This window comes from Eubalaena glacialis, chromosome 16 (assembly GCF_028564815.1).
Source record: "Eubalaena glacialis isolate mEubGla1 chromosome 16, mEubGla1.1.hap2.+ XY, whole genome shotgun sequence".
Classification (NCBI taxonomy): domain Eukaryota; kingdom Metazoa; phylum Chordata; class Mammalia; order Artiodactyla; family Balaenidae; genus Eubalaena; species Eubalaena glacialis.
In genome coordinates this window covers 27036735-27052164 of record NC_083731.1, presented here as the reverse complement: position 1 = coordinate 27052164, position 15430 = coordinate 27036735, and positions in this window count along the sequence as shown.

The window sequence follows — 15430 nt, the reverse complement described above, 5'->3', positions numbered from 1 at the left end:
ATAAATAAAAAATTTTTTAAATATTTGTTAATAAGTGAAAGGATAAATATTGGGTAAGAAGTACCAAACATGAAAAGTATCTTAGGCTGAAAAATTAAAATGTATAGAAAAGTTCACACATCGTGTTCTACGGCTTGTGTGTCCCATGTAGCATTCTTTTAAAATATCTCATAGCGCTGTTGTTCTGAAAGCGGGGAGAAAATCAAGTTGAGCACACACAGTAAAAGCAAATAGACTGTGAAATATCATGTATATGAATATATACTGAGTATTGTAGTGTATGTATATGTGTGTTAAGTTGTGGGGAGAAGGGTAGAAAATATGATTATATCATTAATTAGTAACAATATTCAATAGATTGGCAGATTAGAAGTAGGAAAGGGAAGAGATAAGGAGGAACAAAATCTGAAGATTCCTGGAATATTGGAAACAGGTACAAATTATGCAAGTTCAGTGACAGCCAACAGAGTGAAGAACAGGATTAGAAACTAAAAGGTTACAGGGGAGGTAGAAAATAATCACAGCTTATGAATGCTATAAATGAAACATTTTTAGAAGGAAAAGAGGAATTTTGACAATTCAGTCAACTCTTTCTCTTCACTTTCTAGCACTGATCTGAAGCAAGGTAGCCTGGGAACAGAAATTGGCTGTAGAAAGTTGTTAGAGATGGGAAGAGAGGAAAGGAGCATAGTAAAAAGTCAAGGAGATGAGAGACGTTGGGATGCCAAGGAAGAGATGATTGAAGTCACTACTGGAGGTGAGAGGATGCCTATACAACTTCATGGATCAGAGCACTCTAGTGCCCTGAATTATAAGGTATCTTGAGATTCTACTTGATAGAGGCAACTGGTTTGGATTTTTGTTGTTGTTGTTGTTTTTGTTTTGTTTAGTTTTAGTTTTTTTTTTTATCTCTGTTAAATCAGCCATCCAGTATTTTAATTTAATTTATTTTTGCCCCCAGGCAGGAGTGTTGCTTGGGGGAAATGATGTAAAGCTAACTGATGAGAAGAAACAGCTAAAAGTATTCATTATTTTTTTCTATTTTGAAACAGAAATGGAAGATAAAAGCAATTCATATTGAGTTTTATAAGTTGAAAACAGGCTTCCTGTGACTCATGTGCAGAGTAGTTGCAAAGAAATCAATTCAGTAGAAATGGAATTGCCAAGTCATAAAAAATTCACAAATTGCTCTCCATTGGGCTGCTGAATTGATCTGTGGTTTCCACAACCAAGGAGGAGGATATGTCCTGTCCTTGGCACAATGGAATAGTCCTCACCAAAACACTGCATTCAGTGCATTCTTTTAATGAAATATTGACATGTTATGCATCCAGAGGGCACTAATGGGTGGTACAGATGAGAAAACTAGAGGTTTGCAGCTTAAACAGAACATTTCTTGAAATTTTTCAATCAACCCTCACATGGGAGAAAGAGATTTTACTCAGTGCTGCAGGAGAGGATGCTGGCTATTTCATGTGACTTTAAAAATCATACTACGTCCCTATTTTAATAATATGTACTAAAAAAATGTCAAACAATGTAAAGTAGTACCTAATAAAGTCAGTCTCCCTCCTTTATCTGAGCCTGGTTAGATTTCTGCTTGGGCATTTGTTCCTGCTCTGGTAAATTGATTCTCTGTATCTGCCTGCCTGTCTCTCCAATTTAGGGGTCAGCGGTTTGTCCTTTGACCTCACTTCTCTGATGGATCTAAGAAGAGCTGTTGATTTTTCAGTTTGTTCAGACTTTTACTTGTTAGGATGGAATGGCAACTTCTAAGCTCCTACGTGAGAAACTGGAAACCAGAAGTCCTTGGGTTTCATTTTCTAAAGTTCTAATGCTATGCTTCAAGTTTGATGATTTTTCTCCTGCAGCTTATAATCTGCAGAGATGTTTTATTTAAGATACTGCATTTTTAGCTCTAAATTTTCATCTGCTTCTCGTTTGTATCTTCCATTGTTCTCCTCATCATGCTTGTGCTTTCCTTTTTAATCCTTGAGCTGTTTTAACCTCCTTGTTTGATCATTCTAGTATCTCTGACACTTTAGTTCTCTGTTGACCAATTTTTTTCCTGGCTGTAGGTCACATTTTTCTACTTCTTTGCATGCATGGTATTTTTTTTTTTTGTCACATGCTGGACATTGTGAATTTTACATTGTTGAGTGCTAAATTTTCTTTTTTTCCCTTTAAAGAATATTGTACATCTGGTAGACAGCTAAGTTACTTAGATTCAGTTTGCTCCTTTCTAGGTACATTTTTTTTTAATTTATTTATTTTATTTATTTATTTTTGGCTGCATTGGGTCTTCGTTGCTGTGCGCGGGCTTTCTCTAGCTGCGGCGAGCGAGGGCTACTCTTTGTTGCGGTGCGCAGGTTTCTCATTGCAGTGGCTTCTCTTGTTGCAGAGCACAGGCTCTAGGCGTGTGGGCTTCAGTAGTTGCAGCACGCATGCTCAGTAGTTGTGGTTCGTGGGCTCGGGAGCGCAGCTCAGTAGTTGTGGCGCACAGGCTTAGTTGCTCTGCGGCATGTGGGATCTTCCCGGACCAGGGCTCGAACCCGTGTCCCCTGCATTGGTAGGCAGATTCTTAACCCCTGGGCCACCAGGGAAGCCCTCTAGGTACATTTTAATGCATTAGCAGTGTAGATCTAGAATAGCCTTTACTCTAGGAATTAAATGGCAGCATATTTTTAATAAGCATGTCACTCTAACTAGAAAAATGGAATTGTGTCATAGTTAAGAGTAAGGACTCTGGAGACAGCCTAGATTGTTTCCATTCACATCATGGGTCTACCTATTACTTGCAGGTAGTGTTGAGCAAACAAACTTTTCATGCTTCAATTTTCTAATCTGTTAAATGAAAATAATCATGATATATTCCTCACAGCATAGTTGTGAGAATTAAACGTACTTTGAATGTAAAACACTTAGAATATATCTACCTTGTAATAATCACTATGTAAATGTTAGCTACCATTATTACTATTATTTTACCTATCTTTTTCTCAATTTTGCTTTATAACAAGTATATGCCTGGCCTGGCACATTTCAGTGAAAGCTTAGTTCCATGGAATGGATAAGAAATTTTGCGGATCTAGAGATTGTAGGAGATGCCCCTCTTCAGCCTTGGTCTGAATCTTTGGCGAAGAAATTTGGTAAGTTGATTTAGATTTTATTTTGTCTTCCTTCAGACCTGAGGATTACAGGTACAGTGTAGATTTATCTGGAGTAAATTACTGAATTAAATCTGTATCTAACCGGTGTGTTTACAATAACAAAGACATGGTACTACATAGAGAAGAGGTTCCAGCTCTTCCAGATCCTGTAGCTCTTTCAATAAGGATTGTGTGCATCAATAAAGTAAGTCATTTTTTTTTCTTCTCTGTCACAGAAAGAACTGCATAAGTTGGCCTAGGCTTTGAACAAATATATGAAACTAGGTCCCCCAGTCATACTCAAGGAACCTGAGAAGTTTAGATCTTGCAGCAATATGAAAAAGCATTTGGTCCAAGACTCTCATTTAACAAAGGAGGAAATTGCAATGGAAATTTAAATTACATGCCTTCGGTGGAAATGCAAGAGCTTTATCTGAGCTCTCTAGGCTTTCAGTCTAATCACCTTCCCTCTCTATTTTTTCTACCTAAAACTTCAAGGATTGAAGCTTTACATGAGGGGCAATAGACAAAAATGTAAAGGAAAAATCTCTCTTTTTCAGTGTCTCTCTTCTCTGTTGAGTAACTTTTCTCCCTTTTCAGCACAACTTTCCCTTACTACTCTGCAGGCTCTGGTATTTTCACAATGACTCACCCCTAGGAAGAGAGCCTGGAGAACACATTCACTCTAAATAAGAGGGGACCTCAACCCAAAGGTATAAGAACCCAAAGGAATAAATTTAAAACAATGAAGTTTGACACTGGGTTAACTGAGTAGTTTTTCGAGGGTTGGACGCTCTCCAAGCCCGCCTATAAATTATAACACAAGAGACGGTTTAAACCTAGTCTACAGTTGAGGAATTACTGGTCTCTTGTAATCCCTATAATGTTCTCAGCTTTTGAGAGCTCCCATCACTGTTCTGATAGCCCTGGCTTTGTAACCCGGATATCCATAAGTAGCAGGATGAAATAGATTCTCTACTCAAGTGTCCTCAATCTTTTCCTAAAGAACTGCTTTTGACTTCTACTTGGGAAAATTATGCTGACAGTACCAAATACTGAATTGCTAATGGAAGGGTAGTGGGCATAGGCAAGAAGAAAAGTGTGGCATCATGACCCGACTTCTAAAAGTGACAAATCAAAGAGGGACGGCTCCTAGATCAGCAGGTAATATCTCAATATGCCCATCTGAGCTCTGTTCTAGATCCTTAACAAGCTAGCCACAGATTTCTCCTGACATTGGGTCCCTAGGAAAGAAAAATCCATTCAAATCCTTTCCAAGAAAAGGAAAATATTTCCTTGACTATATTCCTTAAAGGATATAATTTAGCCTTGATGACTGTCTCACGCCTTAAAAGCTACTGCGATTCTTCACACTTTAATGTTAAAGGTTATTACTTATTAACGATTATGGCATAGTTTCCCCAGACTATGGGGAAACTATTATCAGAAAGTCCCAAATAACCCAGAGTAATTTAAACTCCTCACAACTTCTGAATTTTACAAGATATAACTGTAATCAGTATAATTACTCAGGACTCTTGTCAAAAAAAGTTTAAACTTAAAGCTCATTTTAATGAAGGCAATATTTCCCCCACAAAATTTAACTATAATTACTCAACATTTTATTTGATTTAAGAATTTTCATTTCCTCTAAAATTTATATGTAAAAGAATAATAATCATATGAAGTTTTAGTCTTTTAATAAATGTGTTTTAAAACTGCACTTAAAAATTGAGAATTATGCTTGGGGAAAAAAAAATTGTCCCTCCCTAATAGTATTTGCTGCCAGGTATAGATTTCTACTAACTGCCTTCTTGTGGCAATCCCAAAGCTATAGTGTTTTGGAGAAACTTCAAACTTTGAAGGAAGCTGTCCATAATTTCTTTTTTAAATAATTTATAAACAGATATGTCAAAGACAAAATTTATTATTTTAATTCAGTAATTCTTAGCTTTCATTAAGTTTTCTTTCTCACCTGGTTATTTATTTTACTTGGTGGCATTTTTTCCTCAGGAGAATCTTAATATTGTATATTGTATAATATTGCATATTAGGATGATGCAATATTTTTCTAAGTAGTTCTTCACACATTCTATTATTATACTAACCTTGTGACATAAGCAAAGTAAGGTCATTATCCTTATTCTATTAATTAAAAAAGAAAAGAAAACTGCAGAGAAGTTTATGACAGAGAAGAATGTGCAAAGAAGATAAATGACTTGTCCAAAGACAAGGTTAGAGACACATTAAACACTATAATTCAGAAAGAGTGACACATCTCAAAATTTATTAGTGATATAAAATGTTTACTTCTTCCTGTTTGCACAACACATCCATAGAGAAAGCCCAATATATAGCTAGTCCACTTCCAAAATCTATACATTCTCCTCACTCTGACTCTCCTTTCACTTTGCTGTAAGAAAATGGGTACTTGAGAGTGAGCGTGTAAACATGCCATCAGACTGAATCAAAAATAAGCGAAAACCATAAAGAGCCAGTTTTCAGCCATCCCTGCCCCCTTCCCCAGTGACCACCACTGGGCAAAAAAAAAAAAAACAACTACTAGACAGGCTTGTAAGCACCCAGCTATGGCCACAGAGCTGTTTGGTTGCTTAAGCTGGGTGGCCAGACAATAGGACCAGAAAGAATGGCCGCTTCCTTCCTTCCTGTTGAGTGTTCTGCCTGAGTGGGCAAATTCAATAGCACTTTGCTTCACAGCAACACTAGGCTCTAGCACGAGGGAAAATCAACAAAGAGCCATTCTAGGGCATTTCCAACCCCACCTAAGCCAAGCCTCTGAGCTATAGAACCATGGGGGAGGGGGCGGCCAGATTCAGGCCCTCCTGGGGCTGTGTGCATGAAAGCACGTAAATGCAGGTTATTGTTTATATTAAGGGCCACCGTTTATGCTACTCCATGCATCTGTAATTGCCCAGTGTAGTTGTTGTCATGTTATACTTTCTAATCTACCGTTCTCTGAAATGTTTCAAAACTTTCTTCATTGTGGCAACAAAAACAAAATTGGTATGGACAAGTGTGGTGATGGCAACTCTAGAATCACCTTAAATGCTCCTCCAGTAAGCCATCCTTCTCACCCCCCACCTCCCCCCCGCCAACAGAGATTCAAAGTGTGAAAACACCTATGTAGATGATAATTTGGCCAATTTGGCAGTTAAGAATGGGAACCAGAGAAGGTGTGGAACACATTGAATGTTTAATACTATATAGTTCTGTTTTAACTAAACCTAAATTTCTAAGTTAACATTGAAATAATTTCGTATTCTCTGTAGAAGCATGTGTATATATATGTAGAGTGTATAATTTCAAATGTCTTTAAAATTACCTATGTTGCATTTATACACAAGGGAAATAACATTGAGGATGATTCTATTCATACTCTTTTGGTGCTATATGTGCTAAGAACTAGATTCTGCCAACAACCTGAATGAGCTTACAAGATGATTCTCCCCCAGAGCCTCCAAAAAAGGGTCCAGCCCAGGAGATAACCTTGACTTTGCCTTGTAAGACCCCAGTCAAAGACCAAGCCGAGCCCACCCAGATCTGTATCTACATAACTGTGAGATAATAAATGGATTCTGTTTTAAGCCAAGTTTATGATTATTTGTCAGGGTAACAATAAAAAACTAATATATCAGTAAAATACCTTGTAGATCCACCCATGTTGTCACAAATGGCAGATTTCATTCTTTTTTATGGCTGAGTAATATTCCACTGTATGTATACACCACATATTCTTTATCCATTCGTCTGTCGATGGACACTTAGGTTGCTTCCTTATCTTGGCCATCGTAAATGATGCTGCAGTGAACATAGGGGTGCGTATCTTTGGGTGCATGGTTGGGAGAAATAGGTGAAAAGACTTAAGAGGTACAAACTTCCAGTTATAAAATAAAGAAGTCACTGGGATGTAATATACAGTATAAGGAATATAATCCGTAATACTCTAATAACTTTGTATGGTGACAGATGGTCACTAGACTTATCATAGTAATACTTTTATAATGTATTTAAATGTCAAATCACTATGTTGTACACCTGAAACTAACATAATATTGTATGTCAACTATACTTCAATAATTTTTTAAAAAAAACTAATACATCTTTCGTCTTCTTCACTATACTGAATTTTCTCAATTGCAACTGTAATCTTTTGAATATGAAAATTTATTTTGTCATCTTTTGTTGTTGATTTGGAAATAGTTTCTGCCACTGTGATGTCTATAATATTTGAATATTTCTGGCAGTAAAAGTGTCTGTGTATTTATACATGGATGTTTTCACAGCTGGAACTTGGTGGCATCTAACATTGTTATTACAGAGGAATTTAGAGTACATGAAACCATAATATGGTTAAACCAAATTATATTATTCAAGTAATGGACTTGAACCGAAACCTATCTTGTATTCAAAACTTAAGATGAAAGATAAGATTCTTTTTTAAATGACTAAAACATATAATGCTTCATCTTCCAGTATGAAAAAATCAAACTCTACATGAATGTTAGCTAATTTGTAGTCATTTACACTGAGCTAATTAAGCCCTTTATTTTATTCCATAAAAATGAGTAAGAAAAATAACCTCTAATGAAGAATAATAAATATTCTATAAGCCAGAGACTATGTGAAGTCTTTTTTTCATTTAAACTTTAAAACGACCCCTTTAAGAAGTTACTATTATTATAGTTCTTTCATAGAGGAAGTAACAGCAGCTCAGAGAGATTACAGGATTTACCCAAGCTCACACAGTTGGAGCTGGAATTTGAGCTAAGGCAACTTGACAACAGAGCCCTAGTTCTTTTTATTTTTAGCAGTGTAAAATATGATTTTATTTTGAGAGAATTTCAAACATAGATAAGAGCTGCAAGTACAGAACAAAGAACATTTTTCCTGAACCATTTGAGACTGAGTAGCTGATCTGAAGCCCCATCACCACCAAATACGTAGGTGTATATTTCATACAAATAAGGACATTTGTATAAGCACAATATGATCATCAACATTAGGAGTTAACCTTGATACATTACCATCTAATCCTCAGACCCTCTTCAACATTTGCCAGTTCATCCAATAATATTCTTTATGAGAAATGGATCCAGTTCAGAATCACACATTTCATTTTGATGCCACGTCTCTTTAATCTTATTCATTCTGGAACAGTTCCACAGTCTTTGCTTAATTTTCAAGACTTTTGAAAATTATAGGCCACTTACGTTGTAAAATATCCCTCAATTTCTGTTTTTCTATTGTTTCCTCTTGATTAGTTATGCGTCTTTGACAGGCATATCACAAAAGTAATTCTGTGCTCTCCTCATTGCACCGTATCGAGAGCACGTAGTGATGTTCACTTTAACCTCTTGATTAATTAAGGTGATGCCTGACAGATTTTCCTGCTGTGAAGCTATTTTTGTTCGTTTATAATTAAAAGTACATTGTGGGGGAGGTTTTTTGGAGATAAGAAATATCCTATTCCTCAATAAACTTTCAGTTTATTCATTTATTAATTTATATCAGTATCATCTCATAGATTTCTACTTTATTCAGTGATTTATAATCCATTCATATCATTATTTATTTGTATTTTTATTTTGGCCAGTGGGAGCCACTTAAGTTGGTTGGTGTGTCCATTTGACACATTAACAAAAGCCCTAAAATCAGCCATTTCTTCATGAACCAGCCATTTCTGGTTCCTTTGTATAAAGAATGATATTTAGAAGCCCAGTTTTGGGTGTTAGGTGTTCTCATTGCTATTAGGGTGCTGTTCCCAGGCCCTTTCACAGCACTAGGGAATATATGTGTGTGTGTTCATACACATTAACATCTATTTTTATTTCTATTTATATCTCTCTACATTGAAATCCATGAGTTCACACCAATATCCTGTATTCCAATCCAACATCAGAATTCACTGTAATTTTCTCCCTTTCCTTATCTGTAAGTTCCTTGTCAGAAGTAAGAGCCTATCTCACATTATCCATATATTTATACATTTGATCAATCTCACAGTAGATTGATCCAAACTCCCATCACCACTACAACCCCCCTCTCACTATTATCGGGATATAACACCTCTCTCTGGGCCATCGCCACATGTAGAAGCCCTCCTCATATGCTTCAGCTCCAAAAACTCCATCAGTTTGTCCACATGGACAATTTTATTACCTTGCTTAGACTCTGCATTACACCAAGCTGGCCAGCCCTGCATGAATACCCTTCCTGGTCACTGACACCCAACTGGTCACCCCACATGTGAAACTGTCACCATGCTTGAGCTCCCATAGCCTCATTAGGCCTTTCTCTTGCAGGAAGCTGTCCACACACTAGAACCTCGTTCTTATGCACTGACATGGGCAAGGAGAAGAATGAACCTATTACACCTTTACCACATAATGATTTCATTTATAAGTATTTGTACCTGGCCTGATGGGTAACAGCTGCTGCTGGACCTGCCTGCTCAGGAAAAGAGAGAGAGAATTAGGCAATTCATTTGCCCCTGATTTCTGAGATACCCTAATCAAAATAAACCAAATGGGATAATTCTGTTCCCAGTGATTCCATCCTGCCCAGTCATCTCTCTTTTCCAGGACATGAGCCCCTTCTTTTTGAGTAGCTTCTACAAGGCATTAGGAGATTCATGCTTAATGAGCAGGACAAATTCTATTTTATTCTTTACAGGAAATGGTGAAGCATTCACCACTTTAGTCTCTTATAAATAGCCTAGGCTCTGCCTACATAAAGGATAAATTCCCTCGGTGTTAGCTCAGCTCCACATATAGAAAGGCACCACTTCTAAGTCAGCCTTCAGTACTATCATATTAGCTAATTGTTTCACTTAACACCACTTTGTGTTGCCAACTAATTTAGAAGTTTCAAGGCCCACATTGTATTTATCTTTGTATCCCTAGTGCCTGAAGCACAATAGGCTCCTAAAAAATTTTTAATGAATGATTGAATGATTGAGTAAATGAGAGAACTTCAGGAGCTATAAAGTGAAATTTCTTTTGATCCTTCTCATAACACAAAACAAATAGTAAAGTTTTCATTACCAAACTATTGGTTTACATGTAAATATATATATCTATGTATGTATGTATGTATTTATATCCTATTTTTGTCCTCCAACACATGCTGCTATGGGGGACAAGAGTTCTCATATTCCTTATGAAGAAACCAGGGGTGACGTGGATCATTATAATTTCAAAGTCACTTTCTTCTCATTCACTGAAACACCTGAGACCAATCCTACCTGTGGTTATAAGATAGTTTCCCGTCATATCTGCCTCTGTTCCTTCCACATCACACATCTGAGCATATAAGATCATCCTCAAAGTATGAGGGTACAAATAAGTTGAACATTGTCATATTTTTGCTTTAACAGACATACATAAACACTACTGAATATAGATCTGTTAACTCTGGTCCCTAATCTATCAAAATCTGTCATATGCTTTCAATACCCATATACAGTTCTAAACCAAAATATCTATTAATAGCTGTCTATAATTTAGTAAACCTAGTACTCACTACCAAATTTCCACTGATATCTGACATGATTTGCATAGTTCGTGAGTGCTAAACTGGAAATCTTTTAACCTGCAGACCCAGGAATATTGAAATGTAGTTTAACCTCATTAACATTTTGACTGATTCAAACCACAGTATAACGAAACAAAAATGATGACAAAGCTCATTGTTTCTATTTATGAAGAAAGATTTATAAAGGAAATATATTTATATTATTCAGTTAAAATACCACTTTCAATAATGGTTAGGAAAATTAATGACACTTAAGGTTTACAAGAAGAATTTACTTTAAATTTTATTAAAACTTAGCAAAATTGAAGATTCTCAGATGAATTAGTCTATGAAAAGTGTTAGAAATTTAGAAGGTCAGTTATTTGGGGAAATACACACATACAATGTAAACAATTAAGATACTATGCATCAAGTGATGCCATGGAAAATGGCAGAGCAGGAAGCTCCAGGGATCAGTCTCTTCACCAAAAGAATAATTAAAAGTCGAGGGAAAAAAACTATCAGAATCATCTAATTTGGAACTTGGGAACATGGTCAGACATTTACAACAACCAGAGAAGCACTTGGTAAAGGAAGAGGCTGCTGAACTTTGGTAAGAATGTGACCTGCATGAACCAGCTATGAACCCTTATTCCTCAGCCCACTTTGGCCTTGGAGATGGCAGTGCATACTCCTAGAGCAAATGGCAAGTGCCAGGGTAAACCGGAAGGACCTTGTTCTCCACAAATTTAAGGTTGTATGTTTTGGATGGTTTGGCTCTTCCCTGAGAAACAGGTGCAGACTCTTGCCTTTGTTTTGGCCCCCTCAGACTGCAGTGGAGTCCCCAGCAACAGCTTCTACTGAAAGATTTAAAGACATACATAGTTTTTAAAAATTCAGATATTTAAGGAAATAGCTCACAGGCTGACTGAAGAGATAATGGAACTGAATGTTTTGTGAACACATATAATAAGGAATAGAGACCTTGCAAAAACAGTTAGGAAAAGTCACTGTCCAAGTAGACAATCATAGCCCTCAACAAGGAACAAAAGAGATCTCCGAAGAGGAAGAGAATCTGATTTCCAGATTTAACACATTATAGCACTCAAACTGTGCCGTTCTCAACAAGAAATTACAATGCATACAAAGAAACAAGAAAATATGGCTCAATCACAAGAAAAAAATAATTTGACATAAAATCCCTAAAAAAATCCCAGATGTTGAAATTACTAGTCAAAGAATAGTCAACTCTCTTAAATATATTTAATTTATTTAAAAGAAACCATGGAAAAAGAACTAAAGAAAATCAGGAAGACAATATAAAACAAATGGAGAATTTCAATAAAGAGACAGAAATTATAAGGCACCAAATGGATATTCTGGAGCAGGAAAGTACAACAACTGAAAATTTAAAATCCACTGTAGGGATTTAACAGTTGATTTGATCAAGCAGAAGAATCAGCAAACTTGAAAATAAGGAAATTGAAATTACCCAGTCTGAAAAGCAAAAAGAATAAAGCAAAATGAACAAAATCTGAAGGACCTCTAGGGCACAATCAAATGTAGCAACATATATATCATGGAAGTCCTAGAAGAAGAATAAGAAGAAGGAGAAGGAGAAGAAGAAGAAGGGGAAAGAAAGGAAAGAAAGAAAGAAAGAAAGAAAGAAAGAAAGAAAGAAAGAAAGAAAGAAAGAAAGAAAGAAAGAAAGAAAGAAAGAAAGAAAGAAAGAAAGAAAGAAAGAAAGAAAGAAAGAAAGAAAGAAAGAAAGAAAGAAAGGAAGGAAGGAAGGAAGGAAGGAAGGAAGGAAGGAAGGAAGAAAGAAAGAAAGAAAGAAAGAAAGAAAGAACAGAAGGAAGGAAGGGAGAAAAAGCCAAAAACAATTTGAAGAAATAAGAAAGTCTGGAACTCCCTAAAGGTGATGATAGACATTAACCTACACATCAAAGAAACTGAACAAACTTCAAGCAGGATAAAATCAAAAATATGTACATCGACATCAATTACAGTCAAATTGTTAAAAAGACAAAGAAAGAATTTTGAAAGAAGCAAGAGTGAAGTATAAGCCCTCCTCAATAAAATTAACAGCTGATTTTTCATCAGAAATCATGGAGGCCAAAAGACAAGAAAATACCATACTAAAGTGCTGAAAGAGAATAAAATGTAAACCAAGAATTCTATCTCTGGCAACACTATCCTTCAAGAATAAAGGAAAAATTAAGATGTTCTTAGATAAACAAATTAAGGGAGCTTGGTAATAGTAGATCTGCTTTACAAGAAATTCTAAAGGCAGTCCTTTAGGCTGATATGAAGGAACACGAGAAAATAACTTGTCATATGAAAACATATGGAACACTGGTAAAGGTATCTCTTGATACACGGGTAAATATATAAGCCTATATTATTTTACTTTTGGTTTGTAACTTCTCTTTTTTTCCTTTGTGACAAAATGTATGAATAAAACAATAATTATAAATCTATGTTTATAGTCATACAACATATTAACATGCAATCTGTGAAAATAACAACATAAAGGGGACTTCCCTGGTGGCACAGTGGTTAAGAATATGCCTGCCAATGCAGGGGGCACAGGTTCGAGCCCTGGTCCAGGAAGATTCCACATGCCACGGAGCAACGAAGCCCATGCACCCCAACTACTGAGCCTGCGCTCTAGAACCTGCGAGCCACAACTACTGAGTCTGCAAGCCACAACTACTGAAGCCCGCGCATGTAGAGCCCATGCCCCGCAACAAGAGAAGCTGCTGTAATGAGAAGCCCGCGCACCACAACGAAGAGTAGCCCCTGCTCGCCGCAACTAGGGAAAGCCCGCGCACAGCAACCAAGACCCAACACAGCCAAAAATAAAAATATAAATATATAAAATTAATTAATTAATTAAAAATTAAAAAACATATATATATATATACAAATAAAAGGAGGAGGCAGAAACATGTAAGGTCAAGGTGTTGCATACTATTGAAATTAAGTTGGTATTATTGAAAACAAGTTGTTATGTTTACAATAGCCAAGATATGGAAGTAACTTAGGAGTCCGTCGATAAACAAATGGATAAAGAAGATGAGACACACACACACACACACACACACACACACGCACACAGAGAGAGAAGAATATTACTCAGCCATAAAAAAGAAGGAAATCTTGCCATTTGCATCAACATAAATTGACCTAGAGGATATTATGCTCAGTAAAATGAATCAGACGTAGATCGACAAATACTATATGATTTCACTTAGTGAAATCTAAAAAACAAAACAAATGAACAAACAAGACAAAACAGAAACAGACCATTAGATACAGAGAACAAACTGGTGATTGCCAGAGTGGAGAAGAGTTGGGGGACGTGTGACTAGTTGAAGGGGATGAAGAGGTACAAACTTCCAGTTACAAAATAAATAAGTCATGGGGATGTAATATACAGCATAGGGAATACAATCAAAAAGCAAGAAAAAAAGAAATCTCACCACACAGGTATCAGTGAACAAAATTAAACAATATTTATGAAATATACTGGAATAAAAAAATTGATTAATGTAATCAATAAAAAAGAAAATCTCTTAGAAGAAAAGAAGAATCAAAATAAATAAAGAATAAAAGGAATTCAAAATAAAGATCTTTGGAAAAGAACTAAAAATCATTCTTTCTCCTGGCTTCAGTCCACCTTCTCCAGGATGACCCAGCCGTGTGGTTGACAGGGTCTTAGTGCACTGGCCAGGCGTCAGGCCAGAGCCTCTGAGGTCGGAGAGCAGAGTTCAGGACATTGCTGCACCAGAGACCTCCCGGCCTCTCATAATATCAATCAGCGAGAGCTCGCCCAAAGATCTCCATCTCAATGCTAAGACCCAGCTCCTCTCAATGACAAGCAAGCCCCAGTGATGGAAACCCAATGCGAAACAACTTGCAAGACAGGAACACAACCCCATTCATTAGTAGACAGGCTGCCTAAAATCATAATAAGTTCACAGACACCCCAAAACACACTGTCAGATGCAATCCTGACCACCAGAAAGACAAGATCCAGCCTCATCCAACAGAACACAGGCACTAGTCCCCTCCACCAGGAAGCCTATACAACCCACTGAACCAACCTTACCCACTGGGGGCAGACACCAAAAACAATGGGAACCACGAACCTGCAGCCTGCAAAAAGGAGACCCCAAACACAGTAAGTTAAACAAAATGAGAAGAAAGAGAAATACAGAGCAGATGAAGCAGCAAGGTAAAAACTCACCAGACCAAACATATGAAGAGGAAATAGGCAGTCTACCTGAAAAAGAATTCAGAGTAATGATAGTAAAGAGGATCCAAAATCTTCCAAATAGAATGGAAAAAATAAACGAAACCTTTAACAAGGACCTAGAAGACCTAAAGAGCAAACAAACAATGATGAACAACACAATAAATAAAATTAAAAATTCTCTAAAAGGAATCAATGGCAGAATAACTGAGGCAGAAGAAAGGATAAGTGACCTGGAAGATAAAATAGTGGAAATAACTACCACAGAGCAGAATAAAGAAGAAAGAATGTAAAGAATTGAGGACAGTCTCAGAGACCTCTGGGACAATATTAAATGAATCAACATTCGAATTATACAAGTCCGAGAAGAAGAGAAAAAGAAAGGGACTGAGAAAATATTTGAAGAGATTATAGTTGAAAACTTCCCTAATATGGGAAAAGAAATAGTCAATCAAGTCTAGGAAACACAGAGAAACCCATACAGGATAAA